Genomic DNA, 22,116 nt, shown 5'->3' on the forward strand with positions numbered 1-22,116 from the left:
CTGAGTGTGTCGTATCAAGTGATTAATAAATACATACAAGAACAGATTATTAACACCCAAGATCCATGAGTGAAAAGCTGCATGCAAGTTATGCATGATGTTCCTCTTCTTAATCACTTTGAAAAGAAGTCTGGCACCCATGAGGCTGATTGAGTTTTAGTACATGTTAATCTCTAATTCAAATATGATCTCATGGCAGACTGGCGCACAGGCGTGTAATAACATTGTATTTACAAAAAAAACTAAACATGCAAGTGCTAACCTATTGCTTCCTTTTTTAAAAGCTGAATCTTCAATTCCTTAATAGGAACAATGATGACAAATCTGCACTACTAATAATAATAATAATAAGGTGGAACCTCTGAAGTTAGATGTCATTAAAATTGCAAAGTAGAATATAAAAGAACATACATAAAATTGATACAAATATTTTGATTCAAATTAAAAACAAGGTAAATGTCCCTGAAATAAAGTAAATACATAGAGTGAAATGTATAACAATGAAATTACGTCCTCAGTTTCAACATTAAGAAAACAAGACTTAGAGCGATGGTTTACATTACTTAAATGACCAATAGTGTTCAGAGGGCCGACATTTCACTGACAAGTTATCTTTATGTATATTTTGGTGCTGAACATGAATCTGATAGTCATTTCCCATAATACAAATTAGTTTTTGAGTGACAGGTAGATAAATAACTGTACTTAGAACACCCCCTTTCCTTCTATGTCCCCTCTTTGTGTGACTTCATCCGCAGAACTGGAACCCATTTCCCCGCATTGACAGTGTGGATAAAGGCATGTAAGTTTTATTTCAACCATTTCATTGCTTGTGTTTGTCACTCCATAATTACTTAAAAACAAATACGGTTAACATTAGCAAAAAATAAATATAAAAGAATTGACATTTTTGGACTTCCATGCCCTCTTTTACAGACATCATAGCATGTGTGTCCTCATGCTCTTTCAGCATTTCCTCAAGCATCTTGAGGAAAACATCAGTGGAAGAGGACGCAAAATAGAAAACTTGCGGCTAACCTTCTTCTGATCGCCAGGGATGCTCTTCTCCGTTTTTCCAAAGATTCTGACAGAAAATGTTACTGTCCTGGGTACTCCTGCTTTCCAGGATTGCATTTAACTTTACATTATTTTTTTTACTTTTAAAACCATCCAAACTCCGACCAAAATCCTTCTTTCAAGTCAGAATAATTAAAATGATCGCTGCAAATTACACTCGTCTGGCTTGGTACGTTCCATTTTGCGCAAGTAATTTTGACTGGAGAGGTCCATAATTTCCTGAAATTGGCACCATCAGCCCTTCTTTAGTTGTATTCTACAACCTGCAACAATGCACCTGGCAGACATTTTCACTGATTAAAAGTATGCGCAAAAATAGCATGATTCGAAATGGAGCTGCTACCAAAACACATACCCCGACAATATGAAATTGGCTTCAGTCAGATGACGTCAGCAGGCATTTTGGTGCTAAAAGATAGCGTTCCAACATGTGCTGACACTCGTTAGAAAACACGCCTAAAATCATTACTGTGTATAGTTTGGCAGTAATTAAGTATATTTGGGAGAACTATGAAAAAAGTGCCAATGTTGTCAACATTAGAGCAGCCCTTTAAGTACTATTTACCATTTACTTTGTGTTATAGTGCCAAGACTTGGAGAATAACTACACTACCGTTCAAAAGTTTGGGGTCACCCAAACAATTTTGTGGAATAGCCTTCATTTCTAAGAACAAGAATAGACTGTCGAGTTTCGGATGAAAGTTCTCTTTTTCTGGCCATTTTGAGCGTTCAATTGACCCCACAAATGTGATGCTCCAGAAACTCAATCTGCTCAAAGGAAGGTCAGTTTTATAGCTTCTGTAACGAGCTAAACTGTTTTCAGATGTGTGAACATGATTGCACAAGGGTTTTCTAATCATCAATTAGCCTTCTGAGCCAATGAGCAAACACATTGTACCATTAGAACACTGGAGTGATAGTTGCTGGAAATGGGCCTCTATACACCTATGTAGATATTGCACCAAAAACCAGACATTTGCAGCTAGAATAGTAATTTACCACATTAGCAATGTATAGAGTGTATTTCTTTAAAGTTAAGACTAGTTTAAAGTTATCTTCATTGAAAAGTACAGTGCTTTTCCTTCAAAAATAAGGACATTTCAATGTGACCCCAAACTTTTGAACGGTACTGTAAATCAATTGAAAGATCGGACTCTTTTGAGATGTGGTGGATATGTAAGTTATGAAAGGCATCCTGGAAAGAAAGAATAACCAATGAAGAAGTACTAATAAAGAAAGCTTCTGATGGACATTATGTATGGAAAGGATAAATATGTTCTTTGGCCAATCAATCAACACACTGTGGGGTTCTAACTCAACTCCCAGAAGGTAAAATAGAGAAATGAGGACGACAAAGGTGCAAATAGATTGATTATATCACGACATGGAAGCATCAATGCTGTCAAGACTGCAAATAGCTATAAACCGATGCTACTGGCGAACCATGACCTTCAACCGTCAACGAGAAGATGCGACTGCAGTGAATGATGATGATGATTTACTACATGAAACGATGTTTGCAAATTTAGAGATAGTCGACTTGCACAGGAGTATCTATTGTAATTTTTCAAATCAATAGCAAATCGGTCAAATAAGTACAAGTAACCCAAAAGGGTTAATTAAAATCAACCTGAGTCAGCATTACACAGCACATTCCTAAAAACACTCCTGCTCCTGCTCAAAAAGGTTCATTATGTCTTCTCTTTCATGTACTTTTCAAATGTTCTTTTAGTCAGACAATATTTTCCGTGTATAAGATGGAATTTTGACCTGACATGTTTCGCCCGTCATCTGCAGTCATCTTCAGAAGGGTCACCTGACCACTGTGACGTGTTGCCTATCAGCTGTTATTATAAGCGACCCTTCTAAAGAAGACTGCAGATGACAGTTGAAACACGTCAGGTAAAAATGTCATCTAATATACCGAAAATATTGTCTTACGAAAACGGGGGTCAGCAACCCACGGCTCTAGAGCCACATGCGGCCCTTGAGCGGCGCCCTGGTGGCTCCATGGAGCTTTTTCAAAAATGTTTGGTAATGGAAAAAACATGGGGTGAAAAATACTGTATATTTTTTGTTGTAATATGGTTTCAGTCGGAGGACAAACACGACACAAACCTTTCTAATTGTTAGAAAGCCCACTGTTAAATATGTTTGTATTTACGCTTCACTAACGAGAGTATCCGGCGAGCGCCGTTTTGTCCTACAAATGTCAGCGGCTCTTGAACTCACTGTTGTGTGCACTGTGACTCAACAGTTTGTTTACATTTACAACTTTCTCAGACGTTGCGTCAGAAAGACGTCTTTTATGCCAGTCCTTTGTCTCAATTTGTCTACCAAACGTTTTATACTGTGTGTGAATGCACAAAGGTGAGCTTTGTTGATATTATTGAGTTGTTATGAAGTGCTAATAAGGCATATTTACATCATATGTTGTCATCATTTTAACACTTTTATTTTTTTGCGGCTCCAGACAGATCTTTTTTTTGTATTTTTGGTCCAATTTGGCTCTTTCAACATTTTGGGTTGCCAACCCCTGGACGAAAAGAAAATTTGAGAAGTACACTTCTGCTCTTGTATAGAAGAACTCGGACGACTATGATTTACATAACAGAGGCGTTCCTCAAGGCACCCCTTTCAGTCCTCTCCTTTTTTGGCACTTAACATGTTTATTCATAATGTGATGTATGTAACGCAGGTGTTGCTGTAGCTTTTTTACTTCAGATGCAGTCAGGAGTCATTTGTTCAACTTCTTTAGTTATACTACTGGTGTTCATCAAGGTTCCATTTTAGGTCCTCATTCTTTCATCATTTGGAAACTTGTAAGAGACTAATTTTGGCAGAATATTCTTAAAAATACTAAAATGTTGTCATAAAGATGATCGTTGACTCGATTTTTTTTTCAGAAAGTCCTTAAGTGCTTCTGTAACTCTGACATAATAATTAGAACAAAATCAAATGTCCACTATAGAGGATTCTGGTTCTCTGCAATATACAAAAGCCATATCCAGTGAAGTTGGCACCTTGTGTAATTCGTAAACAAAAACACAATACAAATATTTGCAAATCCTTTTCAACTTATATTCAATTGAATACACTGCAAAGACAAGATAATTAACGCTCGAACTGAAAAAAATATTATTTTTTTGCAAATAATCCTTAACTTAGAATTTAATGGCAGCAACACATTGCAAACAAGTTGGCACAGGGGCATTTTTGCCACTTTGCTACATGGCCTTTCCTTTTAACAACATTCAGTAAACGTTTGGGAACTGAGGAGACCAATTTTTTTAAGCTTTATTTCCCATTCTTGCTTGATGTACAGCTTAAGTCGTTCAACAGTCCGGGGTCTCCGTTGTGGTATTTTAGGCTTCATATTGCGCCACACATTTTCAATGGGAGACAGGTCTGGACTACAGGCAGGCCAGTCTAGTACCCGCATTAATTTACTATGAAGCCACGCTGTTGTAACACGTAGCTTGGCATTGTCTTGCTGAAATAAGCAGGGGCGTCCATAACGTTGCTTGGATGGCAACATATTTTGTTCCAAAACCTGTATGTACCTTTCAGCATTAATGGTGCCTCCACAGATGTGTAAGTTGCCCATACCTTCGGCACTGATACACCCCCATACCATCACAGATGCTGTCTTTTGAACTTTGCGCATATAACAATCCGGATGGTTCTTTTTGTTCCGGAGGACACGACATCCAAATTTTCCAAAAACAATTTGAAATTTGGACTCATCAGACCACAGGACACTTATCCACTTTGCATCAGTCCATCTTAGATGAGCTCGGGCCCAGCGAAGCCGACGGCGTTTCTGGGTGTTGATAAATGGCTTTGGCTTTGCATGGTAGAGTTTTACAGATGGAGCGACCAACTGTAGTTACTGACAGTGGTTTTCTGAAGTGTTCCTGAGCCCATGTGGTTATATCCTTTACACACTGATGTCGGCTTTTGATGCAGTACCGCCTGAGGCATTGAAGGTCACTGGCATTCAATGTTGGTTTTCAGCCTTGCTGCTTATGTGCAGGGATTTCTCCAGATCCTCTGAACCTTTTGATGATATGATGAACCGTGAATGGTGAAATCCCTAAATTCCTTGCAATAGCTGGTTGAGAAATGTTGTTCTTTAACAATTTGCTCAGGCATTTGTTCACAAAGTGGTGACCCTCGCCAGTTGAAGCTGCTTTTTTAACCCAATCATGGCACCCACCTGTTCCCAATTAGCCTGCTCACCTTTGGGGTTTTCCAAATAAGTGTTTGATGAGCATTCCTCAACTTTCTCAGTCTTTTTTGCCACTTGTGCCATCTTTTTTGAAACTTGTTGCAGGAATCAAACTTTAAATGAGCTAATACTTGCAAAAAATAACAAGGTTTTCCAGTTTGAACGTTGAATGTCTTGTCTTTGCAGTCGATTCAATTGAATATAAGTTTAAAAGGATTTGCAAATCAATGTATTCTGTTTTTATTTACGATTTACACGACTTGACAACTTCACTGGGGAAGCACGGTGGCCCAGGGGTTAGTGCATGTACCTCACAATATGAAGGTCCTGAGTTCAATCCCGTACTCAGGATTTTTCTGTGTGGAGTTTGCATGTTCTCCCCGTGACTGCGTGGGTTCCCTCCGGGTACTCCGGCTTCCTCCCACCTCCAAAAACATGCACCTGGGGATAGGTTGATTGGCAACACTAAATTGGCCCTAGTGTGTGAATGTGAGTGTGAATGTTGTCTGTCTATCTGTGTTGGCCCTGCGATGAGGTGGCGACTTGTCCAGGGTGTACACCGCCTTCCGCCCGAATGCAGCTGAGATAGGCTCCAACACCCACCGTGACTCTGAAGGGGACAAGTGGTAGAAAATGGATGGATGGACAACTTCACTGGTTTTGGGTTTTGTACAACATAAGGCTAATATTAAAGAGAGAAGTCCATAACTTTCTGGAAACATGGCGACTAAAAGTATCTTGTTGAATATCCATGCCTGGTAATATACATATATATATACACAAACGCTCACATTAAACATGAATACGAGCAAAACTAAACATTTCAAGAATGTATAGTGTGCAGACATAAAGAAACCCCCTGAAGCATTAATAAACATCCTCATATGATCCATTATCCTGTCTTCCCTCTTAAAGGACAACAAATAAATGCAAAAGTCCATTAGAGCCAAAAACATACAGACAGCAAACACAGAGCCCTCGCTTTCCACAACATGATTAAAAAGAGAAAAATCAACTTAAAAAAAAAACAACACGTTAGCAGCATCACTTTCAAGGAGCCTCTCAAAGTGCAGCTAAATTAGCATACGAGAGGCTATTCCGCAAGCTGCACCCCATTTTTCCACGCGTTTTCCGCAACAGTTCCGTCCGTCCGTTACCGTGATGAACGAAATGAAAAGGCTGCCTCCTACTTGTTGCGCGCAATTAAGCGCCGGCGAAGAGACAGTCGGGGCAGTTTAACATTTCACAGCGGCTGTAATTATTCTTTAACTGTTGGAAAGTGCCGTCCCCCAGGAGCCAATTACTTGAAAAGCGCTCATCACACCCCAGATATACACAAACAAATCCTTCAAGCACAAAGTAAATGTTTAAACATTAAAAGAGATGAGCTAGCGGGGGAAAGCAATCATTTTGGAGGGAGCTAATTACTAATAAGAGCGGCAAACCCCGTTGTGTTGGATAATTATGACACCGACGTGCACCTCAGACGTGGAGGACCCCCGCTTGCAGAGCCTGCTATGGTTCTAATAGTCACTTGGGGGTGAAAGGTCAAGTAGGGGGGATTCATGTTCACTTCACAAAGATGTTAAAGTAAAATGTTTTTATATTCATGCAATGTAATTCAACCTCAAAAATAAGCATTTTTTCCACACAAATTCACTAATAATCTTCAAACTACACATTGTCACGGCGGGGGTGCAGCTTGCTGCGCGGTTGTTCTCCAAAGATGCAAAAATGGACGGCTCCGGACGACAGCGTGAAGTTAGGATTTGATTTATTTAACATAAATCGCCAAACTACAAAAACCGCAGGCAAAACAACAAAAAGGCAAGCGTGCCTTTCACATAGGAAGCTAAGACTTAGCATAGACTATGACATGGAATAAATAAAACTTACGTGGCATAGGTGTGATGCAAACAATGAAGCCAGGCCGACTGACTGGCAAAGACAAACTTAAATAATGCCTCTCATTAGTGCTCGGGAAGCAGGTGAGCGGGCGAGCACTAATCAGAGACAGGTGAACACAATGAGTAACCATGGAGACAAAACAAACAAGGAAGTGCAACCAGGAACTAGAGTCGTAAACAGAAAAATAACATAAAACATGATCCAAACCACAGATAATGACACACATAAATTACTTTTTGATTCCTGTTTATTATTATATCATTTTTTTTGTATTTGCACGTATCATTTAGCAAGTTTGTGCACATGAAGTGTCCCGTCCACACTTATGCCATCACTTTATTTGCTAATGAGTTATATTATTTTTTTGGTGGGGGGGCGTTGTTTGTACATTTATTTTTTTCATTGTACTATTCAATAATTTATCAAATTGATTAATAAAGGCGTGTTTTTACCACAAACAAATAATGATGACAAAAAATAGGCCAAAGTTATTGTTAGGTGTGTTAGTATATTCATAATCTCTACAATTTGTTTTATTTTTATTCAAGAATAACCATTTTTGATTACATTTATTGAAATTGTATTTAATTTATTAAAAAAAATATGTGCACATGATATGCACCGTTTACACTTGTGTCAAAATGTTATGTATTATATTTACAACTTTTTTTCGGGGGGTAAGGCGTTTATTTGGAGAGAGAGACCTTTATTTGTACACATGTATCGTTAAAGTAATATTCAATAAAATGGATGAAAAAATTTGTTTTTTTCCAAAAATAAATATAGTTAAGACAGCTAAAAAAGGTTTGAAAGTTATTATCAGGTGTGTTAGAGCAGTGGTTCTCAAATGGGTGTACGCGTACCCCTGGGGGTACTTGAAGGTATGCCAAGGGGTACGTGAGATTTTTTTTAAATATTCTAAAAATAGCAACAATTCAAAAATCCTTTATAAGTATAAATAAAAACCTATCTTTTTTTCCAAATAGTTCAAGAAAGACCACTACAAATGAGCAATATTTTGCACTGTTATACAATTTAATAAATCAGAAACTGATGACATAGTGTTGTATTTTACTTCTTTATCTCTTTTTTTCAACCAAAAATGCTTTGCTCTGATTAGGGGGTACTTGAATAAAAAAAAAATTACATCACTGAAAAAAGGTTGAGAACCACTGTGTTAGAGCATAGTATTGTGATAAATTATACAATTAAACAATTGAAAATAAATAATACATGTTTTCTATACATACACGAAATAGTAGATGTTTAAGTACAAAAATAAAACAAAATATTAACAAAAACAATCTATAAAATATGATACGATTAGAGGGGTTACGTCGTTAGGCCATGCTGTGTCAAAAATAACTATAAAAGATTTTGATAACACCCGCATAACATTAATTTAAAAAAAAACATGTTTAAAACATTCATCAAATAAATAATATAGTGATAAAGCAAGAATTTGAATAAAAATAAAATAGAACATTTCAAGAATATAATACAATCATGTCCAGAATTCCGACAATGTGACAATTTGGGGTCTATATATATATATATATATATATATATATATATATATATATATATATATATATATATATATATATACAAGCAAAATAAATTAATATAAAAAAGGAAGTGAGTAAATTAACTATAACATAAAATCTAAATAAAATAATTTAATATGAAAAAAATAATAAAAATAATGAGTAAAAGAATTAGAAAAAAACTTTCAAACAAAAAAAACTTAGAATACAATTATAAAGGCATGAAAAATTATTGTTAAAATGTAAAAAAGCTGTCATTTAACAATAAAGTTTGCATGCCATAAAACCAGAAGCCCACATTCTCATGTGACATCACCTGCATATAAAAAGTAGCCTTTTGTGTACCATGGATGATATATTCACTGTCAAAACTCACGTAAAACTGGACAAACACGCATTAGCTAATAAATGAGCAGCGTGTGAATAAACAAGGCTGTCAGTGTGGCTGAGAGCGTAAGAAAACTGTCTTCAAATCCCATTTGGTGCGGAATATGGAAAGTTACCAAAAAACACAGCTAATTCTGCTAATAGGATGTTCCACTCTAAACATAAGGCTTGTGTTAATACCCAGATTTTCATTCATGGTGTGGAAATTGTAGTTTTGAATTACAGTTTAATGCTAGAATTGTTTTTTTTTTAAAATAATAATGATAACAAGGAGGGGGAAAAAAATCCACGTGCACATTAAAAAATGACTAGCAAGCAGCGCCTCAGCCTGCCATTGTCAGCCAATTACTATGCAATCTCTTTCTTATGACTGAATAGCTCACTGTTAGCAAATAATGAAAAGGCAATTATGGCAAAGCTGTGTTCATATTACCCTCTTCATTTTATGCAGGCTGTAATTATTGTCAATCCTAGAGGCTTACTCTAGCATGTAAGAGGCAGCAGGGAAGAAAATGGAGTGGGCTGGTGCATGGCAAATTGGAAATGTCACAGCTACCTACTTTTTTTTTTATCAGTACTGCTAGACCTTTTTATATATAGGTGTGTGTTTATGTGTGTGTGCACTGCACCGAGGTGTCCACACACTCACCACCGGGCTATTTATTTAAACATTATCACTACGAGGGTGGAAATAAATACATATGACACACACGGATCCGCGTGCACACCTCAAGCTGTTAGCAATAGCGTCATGGCGGCACAGGAAATAAATAAATAAATGTGCAGATGAAAAAGAGGTTGCACACACAGACATACACACATATTCCCTTTACCCCCGACCCACTCTTGTGAAAACAATGACTCCCCAAAGACCGTTTTTTTTCCTTCTTCTTCTTCTTCTTCCAACCTGCCAGTCTGGCAAAAAGCAAAGCGCTGGCTGGATGTATTCCTTTTGCCTCGGCCCTCATTAGTCGTCTCCATGCTGTTCAGTAATGGGGAGTGGCACATAAATGATTCCCTTTATAGAGTTTGATGTGGCACACTGAGGAGGGCCGCAGCCTCCGTATGGACAGCGCACACACACACACACACACACACACACGCACGCACGCACACACCAGGAAGCTGAAGGAGTGGGAGGGGCAAGGCTTTATAGAGAGAGGTGTGTGTGTGTGACACGCACCCGAGTCAGTGTTGGCCATCATTCTAATGGGAAGCCATGACCCTTTAGAAAACACATTTAATCAATATAAGTGGCATAAAGCAGAGGTTTGTAATTAGAGACAATAAAGGCCCACTAGATTATGGACTAGGACTACCGTAACACCTGGTAGTTGTTAGCGCTGCCATAGCGAGATATAAGTTAGAACGAGAGCTGGAGCTTATCGAATATTTTAGTAATCGTGTATTCTATCGAATATCTCGATTGATTAATCGAGTCTTCCAATAAATCATATTTTTTGCTTAATTAAGGTTTAATTATACATGTTCAGATGTGCCCTCAATTATTGCGTTTGGCCTAATAGTCTTTTATTTCCTAAACGGCTGTTTTCATTATTGAAGGCTGACACGCACAGCTAAAATGCGTCCGTGGTTGATTGTGCCAATTTGTGTGTGCTAATAAAATCAGGTGCGCTCACAGCCCTATGTGCTGCGTGGTGTGATCGCATAAACAAAGTTCTTGTCTCTCGTGCGGTTTTGATGATTATTATACGGTGCCGTTTAAACGTTGGTTTCCGCCAACAATGTGCAAGCTATCCAAGTAGCATGTGGTTGCATGACTTGAATAACCCGAATAACTTTGCACGACTACTAATGAAAGGCTAATTGAACACGACAGCTCGAATAGCGTTGTTAGTATTCGACACCTTTTTGGCGGCCATTGATGACTTCGCGGGAGCGGGAGAACACATCCTGGTTATCATAATGAATAACATTTATTTTACTAACACAGCTTTTGTGTTTACATTTGATAATAGATGACGTACCTCGCCTCTGGACGTCCCTCAATCGGATGCTTTCCCGACAGGTGCTACAGCATCGAACTCGCGCTATTGTGGTATGCGAGCTACACTTAGCAATGTTTGCATATTACTGTGTTTTCCTTCGATTTTAGTGTGAAGTGTTCGAACACCTTAGACCAGGGGTGTCCAAACTTTTTCCACTGAGGGCCGCACACGGAAAAATTAAAGCATGAGGGGGCCGCTTTGAAAATTTTCATTTTCAAACCATAACAAAATATATGGATTTTTTGTTTTGTTTTTACCTTTAGGGCTCCCGGGGACCATAAGTCTCCGTCATTAACATGTTAAAAATAAGTCAAATTATTATTGTAATTTTTAATGTAACGCTTACAGTAAATCTCTATATCAACTTCAGGTTGATATAAAGTAAAAAAAAAAAGAAGCCTTTTCTGTCAAAGACAGCTTTGTTTTTCATAGTAAAACTGAAATATGCAGTATTTCCCCCACAGCCCAAAACATTCAGAAAGCAATGTTAGATGTGAAGTAATTGGATTCCTCAAAAGATCAATAATGCAGGACACCATTAATTTAAATGTATTATTATTTCTGAGTAATCAGTCACAGTGAAAAGATAAATAAAATCCCACTAAATATCTTTGGGATCTAAAAGGTCCCCCATTCATAAAGTGATACATCTTTATTATTATTTGTTTTACTTTCAACACTTAAGCTACGAGATCAACCTCAGATATATCTGTCAATTTTACGTTTGAACTATTATTTTGGTTGTTTTATGCTCTTTTGTCAAAGAAAACATTGTTTTTATACCGCAACCACATATGCAATATTTTCCACAAAAACATTTTAAAGTGAAATATTTTAAGTAATTGGAGCCTTGAATAGGCCAATAATTCATTATAACATTCATTTTTTGAAAACCAAATTTTTTTTGGGAGCAATAGCAAAAAAATAAAAAATAAAGACAAAAGAAGAAAAAAAACAGCCTGCATAGCAGCTTTGTATCAACATTGCAACTTTCTCTCGTGAGATTTCACCTCATTCCACTTTTTTAAATTATTTAAAAATGTTTGCAATAGCATTTCCAGAATGTATGGCGGGCCGGTAAACAATTAGCTGCGGGCCGCAAATGTCTCCGGGCCGCACTTTGGACATCCCTGCCTTAGACCACTTTCGTCGCTTCTTAATTGCCTCGTTTGTCCGTTGTGTCCTTGGGCAAGACACTTCACCCTTGCTCCTGATGGGTGCTGGTAGCGCCTTGCATGGCAGCTCCCTCCATCAGTGTGTGAATGTGTGTGTGAATGGGTGAATGTGGAAATAGTGTCAAAGCGCTTTGAGTACCTTGAAGGTAGAAAAGCGCTATACAAGTATAACCCATTTACCATTTAATTGCCTCGTTTTGCTATGGCTCTTGTCCACTGCTTTCTGCGGCGTCTGCCATTGCGAGTTATGTCGGCAAAAAAGTATTCTAAACTCAAGCGTATTTAAAAGAGCGGTGTTGTGCAGTGCAGGGGGCACATTATCCGTCACGTAAACACGCTGGGCAATACCTAAACAGTCCGTGCGAAACGTGAGCTTTGACTACTGTTTACTAAACGAGGAAAAATGCTGTAAATTTTTTTTTATGAAGCCTCGAGGCAGCAGAAATTCTTCTAATATATTTTGTAATCGAATTACTCGTACTACCCGAGGAATACGTTTCAGCTCTAGTTAGAACTGTACACTACTTTATATTAGAAATGGCAACAGCAGAGGGTGAATGCCCCATAACAAGAAGATAGTGAAAAAGAAGAAGCTTATCGACTACGGACTTATGCAGATCTCAAATACACATCGGCAGGTACCAGAAGGTAAGAAAGGTTGGCTTTGCATAATGTTGTGAAAAAAAACGCCAGATAATATGTCTGCTAATGGGTGCCATTTTGCGGTCCTTGTACACACACCATAGTAATACTTGTATCTCTGACTACGGTAGCCGTAATGGGCCGACAGTCCTATCAAGCGGTGCGGCTTCAAAGTCATACTAAAACATTTTGACAGAGTTTTGAGTGCGGTGTGTAATGTTCTTTATTTTCAATGGAACATTTAAAGTTTTGGTGTTGTTTACTGGCGTCATACTGCAGTCTACACGTATCTCTTATGTGTGACTGCCATCTACTGGTCACACTTATCATTACACCATGTCCCAAATAAAATTGCTTCGAGGTCGGTAATCACAACCAGAATTATTCCGTACATTAGGCGCACCGGGTTATAAGGCGCAGTGTCGATTTTGGAGAAAATGAAAGGATTTTAAGTGCGCCTTATAGTCCGAAAAATACAATAGTTATTTTTTCTCTTTTTTGCCGAGCCTATCAATCAATCAATTATATTTTATATAGCGCTTTTCTCTAGTGACTCAAAGCGCTTTACATAGTGAAACCCAATATCTAAGTTACATTTAAACCAGTGTGGGTGGGTGGCACTGAGAGCAGGTGGGTAAAGTATCTTGCCCAAGGACACAACGGCAGTGACTAGGATGGCGGAAGCGGGGATCGAACCTGCAACCCTCAAGTTGCTGGCACGGCCGCTCTACCAACCGAGCTATACCGCCCCATCAACATTTGAACCCCCTGAGGATGTACAACATGGAATTTGACCAAATTGTTTTCATCCAAGAAATGCAAAGTAGCACACAGTGGCGTTGCTCAGACTATTTTACACGGGCTTGGACCCCCGTAATATATTCTTAAAGCCCCACTTAACAACTTTTAATTTTGGTTGATTTTGGCGACACCAGTGGACCAAAGCGGTAGTGCTATGCCAGAAGAAGAGCACATTTCCCATGAGGACTAGCACATATAGCGTCATACTGACATGATGTCCGCTGTAATATTGGCACAAGTATTACATCACCAATGGCTGTGCTGATGTTAAATAGCAGACACTATCAAGAAATGATCTTGAATTGCCCTACAAACATGACGCTACTACCAATTACGTATATGGGGGGATGCAGGTCCGAAACAAATACATTTTTTGAAGGAAGAAGTGGTGAAACTATCACTATCACTATTTATTGCTACCACGCACTTTTCCAAAAGCTAACATTAGCATTGTCATTTTGATTTGAGCATCAAAAGTCACTTAATAGTTTAGCAAGAACAGAGTCTTTAAGCTCACACCATCGAGTGAAAGCCGGGCCTATGTTGATCCTGACTGTCCTTTTATCTGGGTAAGCTCTTTTTTTTTTTTTGTCTCCTCAGACAAAACTTTTTGTTTCCTTGGTTGTTTTGGAGATTCGGCCATGACATCAGTAATTGCACGTAGGCGTTCCTCTTCGTCTTCTTTTTGTTTTCTGGCAGCACACAGATATATGGTAAATGTAATCTTTTCGGACTTAAAAATCTTGTAAAAAAGTTGGATACTCGTGTTAAACAATGCCATTCATCCATCATTTTCTACCGCGTATCCCTCTCAGAGTCGCGGTGGGTTGATGGAGCCTGGCAAATCATAAGGTTCATGCATTTGGCCGTTCAGCTCGCACGCAGTTTTGAATGCCTCTGTTCACAGGGTCTTGCAGTCAGGCTGCGTTGTGGCCTGTGAGCGAGGTGGAAGTATTTATTTCGACATTAAGTCAAGAGGGGGAGGAGCTTCAGGCTTTGAGGAAACACAAAAAAGGTCAGATAAATAATTATCATCGAAAGTTTGCATGCATATAAGAGCGAAATGCAACGGTCAGGGAAATAAATGTTACTAAAATGAGCTTTTTTATGCGGTTTAAATTGAGCGTAGAGTGTGCAGGTGGACCTAATATTGTGACCGGGTCAATCTAAATAATGTTTAGAAAGTTTATTTACAACCGTGTCTAGAAAAAAAATAGTGATGACGACTTCAAGATACTGTAGCCCTTTGAGACACTTGTGATTTAGGGCTATATAAATAAACATTGATTGATTGATTGATTGATACATATCTAAACAGTGTACATTTTCCAAATATGAATAAAGATACTTGTGGAGAGGGTGAGGCGTGGTTTCATTTGCAGTCCGGAAACATCTGCAGAATCGGACATCTTGCAGACGGACTCAAAAAAACGAGTTATAAAAGTGACTGTAAAGCAAAATGAACGCAAAATGTACATTAAATCATATCCAATACATATTATGTAGACCACAAGGAAGTGTTTTAGATATAGATTAAAAATAATCATACGTTCCTTTGAAAGTAATGACAAATGTATTGTACCTCTAAATTCCAACCCATATGTTTACTTGTTTAATCATGTGAAAATGTCAATAAAGGTCGATCAGTTAAAAAGGCAAACATCGGATCGGCAGCCGATACAGGAGAGAGTCAGCATGTTGACACATTCATAAGGAACTACCATCAGCAACACATCGTAGTTGCAGTTACCCCAATGGAATACCAATGATGAGCTAGCACAACTAGTGTTTCTCTCCCTCGCTGACATCACAACAATATTTAATGTTCGAACTGAGAAAGTCTAGTACCCGCACTCTTTTACTATGAAGCCACGCTGTTGTAACACGCCACTTGGCATCGTCCTGCTGAAATAAGCAGGGGCGTCCATGATAACGTTGCTTGGATGGCAACATATGTCGCTCCAAAATCTTTATGTACCTTTCAGCATTAATGGTGCCTTCACAGATGTGTAAATTACCCATGTGTGAGGAGGCGATCCGGCAGACCTGCAGCGAGGCGGGGCGCGCCGGGACGGGACCGGCTCCGAGATGGACGTCGGGTGCGTTCCCGCAATTCTATAATCACCTGGCAGTGTGTAAAAGGGCAGCAGCCGAGAACGACGAGGCAGAAGGAGTTGGAGAGCCAGCAGTACATGCAGCGCGGAAGCGACCGAGAGAGAGACGAAGACGACGACGACGCGTGAGGCTGAAAAGCGAACCGCAGAGCGAGCAGTTGGGAAAAGGAGCTGAAAAGCGACCCGACGACACAGAGGTTTATTGAAAAATAAACAAAGTCACGAAACTGCTCGAAGTCATGTCTGTCCTTGGTGGTCCATGGAACCCGGAGGGAGGAAGACCTCCACACCATGCCTTGGGCACTAATACACCCCCATACCATCACAGATGCTGGCTTTTGAACTTTGTTGCCTAGAACTATCCAGATGGTTCTTTTCCTATTCGGTCCGGAGGACACGACGTCCACAGTTTCCAAAAACAATTTCAAATGTGGATATTACACCGATCCTTGGCCACCACAAAATAATACCAATGACGTCAAAGAGGACAAGTGAGATGACGATGATCATATAACAGGAAATGGAACTTATTGCGGTGTTGGACATGGTTGTTCAGAAAAATATGGATAATGAAAAAACTGCATTTGTATCGGTAACACTGGTCCTGTGTTTACTTTGGTATTGAGCAGATATAAAAATGTGTAGTCACGCCCACCCCAAATTGTCAATGGAGTTATAACAGGAGGTTTTAAGATGGTCTTCTCCTGTCATCATGTATCATGTCTTAGAAGCAAGCCTCACACCTTTTGTGCTCCACAAGAGTCTGGATAGAGTGTGTGTGTGTGTGTGTGTGTTGGGGGGGGGGGGGGGGGGGGCGTAAAAGTGCATTTCTAAAAGCTGTCACAGTCACATGACTTCACCTGCGACGTAACAAGTGCGCAGCGACGCCCAAACAAAACAAAAAGGACGAGCCGAGGAGCAAACATCACAAGAGGATCAGGGAGAAGAAAAGCCCTCTTTTAACTTTGCCAACTCCTTAAGTTCTCCAAGCGACTGCGGTGCGCCTGCAGCTTACCACGGCGCCCCCGCCTGCTGCCTTCGAGAAGAAGGGCTGGAGAGGGAAACAATGTAGTCATTACCACTCACTTTTGTGTCACTTTGGCAGGCGCCGTCATCCCCGCTGCTCGCCTTCTGATGTCTACTTCGGCGGTAAACAAAAAAAATACAAACTAAAAAATAGGTGGCAATTTAGTCTACGACACCGCGCTCCGATTTGAGGTGACAAAGTGTGAATGTGATCCATCAAAGGTCGCTGCCAGATCTCGCTAGAACAACACAAGCTGCGACGACAACACCCGCATTACACGACAGTGGAGCTGCTGCATGTCATGGAGTGCGTTCATGTCCAACACAGGGCGTGAAACCTAAACAATACGCTAATATGATTCCGAATCCGACAAAAGGCCGAACCCCTCACGACCCCTCTGAAGACAGTCCATGACTTCCATCCATCCATTTTTTACCGCTGGAGCCTATCCCAGCTGACTTCATCTGAACTTTTTCTTTGGCTTTTTCTTCCAATATGGCTAAATGTACTTGATTGACTGACTAAAAACATGCTTAAATATTAATTAATGCTCTTTGTTTTCGTATATCCTGGATAATGTTATTTTAATTTTACTTTAAAAACAGTGTTGTAATCTGACCATGCCTAGAATATAGGTTATATGTTATAATATCAAAAGCTGTGTGTAACTTCAGTTCAGCTCTTTTGTCTTTTATTACAATATTTTCTTGGTTGACTAATACTAAAATAACATATATTTAAAATGTTTAATATTATTTAATGTTTTTTTTTCTCACATTTTCTTGATATTAAACTATAAATATCCATTCACATCTCTGAATATGTGACTTCAGTTTAGCTTTTTCGTTGTCTCGTTTTGTAATCAGACGTAATTTTCTTGATTGATTTGACTTTCTGAAAATAGTTCTATATTATTTTTTTGCCCCATATTTTATGGAGAATATTATTAAAATATAAGTTATCCGCCCACTTCTCCTAAAATAGTGTGGGATTTCAGTATGGCTTTTTCTTTGGCATTTTTAATGTAATGATGGAATTCCATTGACTATGGCTAAAATATATTTTAAAAATATGAGTATTTTATTCACATTTTTGTAAGAATATTTTGATATTGTAAGTTATCTGCTAAACTCTCTGAAAATAATGTGCGACTTCAGTTCATCTTTTTTTTTTTTTAAATATGATATAATTTTCTTGGTTTACTATGACTTAAAAAGCTTTTAGCTTTTTTTTGGCATTAATGCAATGATAAAATGTCCTTGACTATGACTAAAATATATTTTTTAATCAATCAATCATTTTTATCATCTTATCTCTTAATCACAAGTGCCTCGAAGGGCTTCATAAACTCACAACATCCCATGATTTAAAACCTTTTAAAATATATTTAATAGTATTTTTTCACACTTTCTGAAGAATGTTTTAATATTATAAGTTAACTCTCTAAAAATGGCGTGTGACTTACTTTTTATTTGTCTTTTTTGGTAATCTGGCAGAATGTCCTTGATTGACTTTGACTAAAACATGTTTTATTTAGTGCTGTCAAATTATTAAAAGTTTTAATCAGATTAATCACACTTTTTAATTTGGATTAATCATGATTAATCACAGGTTATTACTTGTTTGTGTAATTTAAATTAACCTAAAAAAGACTATGATATGTGTACACAATTTTAATGTCAGAATGTCAGGAGAATTTTAAAATGTTTTACTTGAATATACTACATTTATTTATTTAAAACATAGTAAACATTTGATCTGAAGCACAGTCAGGGTGTATTTTAAAGTGAAATTTGCCAGCTAGCACAGAAGTTGGAGTCTCCTCACACATCTTTGCACTGACGTACGCATTGACCTGATCACTGACAGTATAACATCGCTCAGCCTTTCAAATAAATGGTCAAGGTAAAGGCGCATGTACGCTCAAAGTAAATTGTGTGATTAATTTGGGTATGGACATGATTAATGCTATCATTTTTGTGATTAATCATATGAGTTAAGTCGTTGTTTTTGACAGCTCTAGTTTTGATATTATTTGATAGTATGTTTTGATATTTCCAGGAGAATATTTGAATATTACAATTTTATCTGTATACTTTTTAAAAAAAGTATGACTTCAGTTTTCCTTTTTTAATTTTTAAATAGTAATCTGGCAGATGTTCCTTCATTGACTAAGAATAAAAATACATATATTTTTTTAATATTACTTAATTGCATTTTTTAGCATTTTCTGGATAATAGTATCATCATATTTTAATTTGGTATTTAATTGTGCATATGACAAATGCAAGTATTTTATCGACACTCTTTGATTTGAATTTGAATTATGATAGTTTTTATGATCATTTTATTTCATGATTTTATAATTTTTGTGATTATTTTATTTTTATTCTATTTTTGCCTTTTCTATTCTATGTAAAGCACTTTTAATTGCCCTTGTGTACGAATTGTGCTCGATAAATAGACGTGCTTTGCCCCGTGTTATCTGCTCACTACTCTGAAAATAGTGGGCAACTACAATTTAACTTTTTCCTTGTATTGTTTTTTAAAATCTGACGAAATTTCCTTGATTGACTCTGCTTTAAAAATATGTTTGTTTAAATATCATTTAATCGTTTTGTTTTTTTCATATTTTCTGGATGACATAACTTATACAAGCACTTCTCTAAAAATAGTGTGTAGTTTAAGTGTAGCTATTTTGGTTATCTGACATAATACTACTACAGTAATTTCCATTGATTAGCTGCCAAGACTGCGGCGCAACTTTCACAGCATTGAAAGTGAAATTATGAAGCATCTCTATCTTGGATATATTGGTGCTACTGAGCCATAGCCTTCAATGACAGTAATCCCCTGTTAATCCTGACCTAATGAGACCAAGCATGGGAGAAGAAGTGCAGGGTTCAACTTCATAAGTGCAGGGAAATGATTGGATATGAAGTAAGCGTCATCCACCACATCCTCACAATCAAATGAGATCCAACACGAGAGTTTTAGCAAAATGTGAGGAAGCATCAAAGGATTAACACTAAAAAGTGGAACCTTCAAAGCTCCAACCATCACCACAAAATCATTGCTTGCTATCAAAGTTAACATAGACTGTTTTATGTTTCACACTGGTTAACGTCTTTTTACACCTGCCTGACAGTTCAAAAGTTTAAAAGAGACTTGCATAAAGGTGCATTTGCAACATTACGCCTTTGTCATTCGTTATTACAGTTATGATACATAATAATGCATAATGCATGAAGGAGACCGCCTTACACCACTTCCTTAAACGCAAACTTCTGTCATACATCTTCAAAGTGTGAGTGTTTTTATTTTATTTAACTTTTACACTAATGACTTTATTTTTTACACTTGTAGAACTGTTAACATTTTAAAAGTGTGATGCATTAAGTCCATAGGCCGCTGTCACAGAATCATTTTGCTTTATCAGACTAGGAAATAAAAGGTCGAAAAATATGAGCACATCTTCAAAGGAAAACTGCTCTTTTTGGAGGCGATGTGTCATGATCTGTCACTGCAAGTCATGTCTGGATTTGTTTAAGTTATAGTTATCCTCGGTCTATAGTATATTTCTGGAGCCATTGCTTCTTTTAATTTTCCTGAGGGAACTCTCCTGAAGGAATCAATAAAGTTATATCTATCTATCTATTCCTTTCTTGTTTACTTTCCCATTGCTAGGAGCGCTGAACTTTATACACCGGCCTCTGTTTGGTGCCAATCACAATCATGCCCCTTCTTATACCTGCATCACCCTGCTCTTGTGCAGGTCTAATGTTCGCCACTGGCAACAGTTATGCGTATGGTTAGCTTCACGCCAATGCCTTGTTTTATACCTTTCTCGTAGGGTTGCACGGTATACCTGTACTAATAAAGTACCGGGCACTTTTGAATAAATTCAGTACTGTACTGCTTCTGAAAATACCGGTAGTTTTTTTCCCCGGACATGACGCCGCGCCGTCCTCACATAGTGACATTGCTGGTAAAACGAGCAGACGCACATATTAGGCAATTCACACGCACTGAGTACTTACAAACAGAAACAGTGTGGAGATAGAAAAGGGAGAATGGACGCATTTGGGATTAAAAAGGAATGATAAAGTTTAAACTATAAACACTGAAGCGCCACTCTGCAAGAGGTGCTTAGCTCTTGCTCTTATAGCCGTTAGATCGCTAGCGGCTAAGGTCCATTTGCCGTCGGTAGTGTTTTAGCTTCCTCAAAATTACTAATCCTTGCCGCTATGGTGACAAATAAACCACCTTTCTTACAAGTATCATCCCTGCAGGACGAGGAATAGTTAAACATGCTTCACTACATGCCGTAGGAGGCTACAATAGCTAACCGCTAACCACTCCTGAATGTAAACAAACGCCATGGGTGAGTCAACACAGACATCGACTGTAACGTTACCAAGTACAAGAGCCGTACATAGTCGATAGTCCACTGATTACATCGATATTTTTTATTATCATAAATTTGTTGTCTTTTATAATTGTTTCTACACCCATGAAATATATCCTTTGACACAGGAGAACTTTAATTTATGAACCTTTGTATGTTTGAGTTTGAGTTTATTTCGAACATGCATGCATACAACATGATACATCACAATTTCCAGTTTCTCTTTTCAACATGTTCAAAAAGGAGTAGGAAGAAGCAGAGCTTATTTAATCCTGCCCCTTTTCTTTTACATAACAGTTGCTAAAACTTTTGTTCACTTCCTATTCTCAATTTATTCACAATATACTCCATAAGTAATCACAATAAAAATAAATAAATAAATAATATTTGGTGAAGTAAGTTATATTTCATATGATGAGATGAGTAAGATTATTTTGAGAATGAATGAATGGATGGATGAAATAAATTCAGAGTGTTTATCATGGTTCTTCTTCTTTGTACTTTGTAAACACTTTAAGTTTAAAGAGTTTCTTGAAGTGGATCATATTAGTACATTGTTTGATTGCTTTGCTTATTCCATTCCATAATTTAATTCCACATACAGATATACTGAAGGTCTTAAGTGTTGTACGTGCATTACAAACTGAAATATTATTATTATTACAATGAGGAAGGCGCATTATGGCCAGTGTGACCTTGTCTTGGCTCACTCCATTCTGAAAGTATCCCTTCACCATTATGGTTAACAGTGCGTATATATATATATATATATATATATATATATATATAT

The 22,116-nt window shown here is 37.8% G+C and overlaps 1 long non-coding RNA gene across 1 annotated transcript in view; it reads right to left on the bottom strand.

Moving 5' to 3' along the window:
- Positions 1–22,116, bottom strand: part of LOC133631552 (uncharacterized) — a 47,374-nt gene that overhangs the window by 17,934 nt on the left and 7,324 nt on the right. The gene's annotated exons all lie outside the window — the stretch shown is intronic.

The sequence above is a fragment of the Entelurus aequoreus genome, linkage group LG02 (assembly GCF_033978785.1).
Source record: "Entelurus aequoreus isolate RoL-2023_Sb linkage group LG02, RoL_Eaeq_v1.1, whole genome shotgun sequence".
Taxonomy (NCBI): domain Eukaryota; kingdom Metazoa; phylum Chordata; class Actinopteri; order Syngnathiformes; family Syngnathidae; genus Entelurus; species Entelurus aequoreus.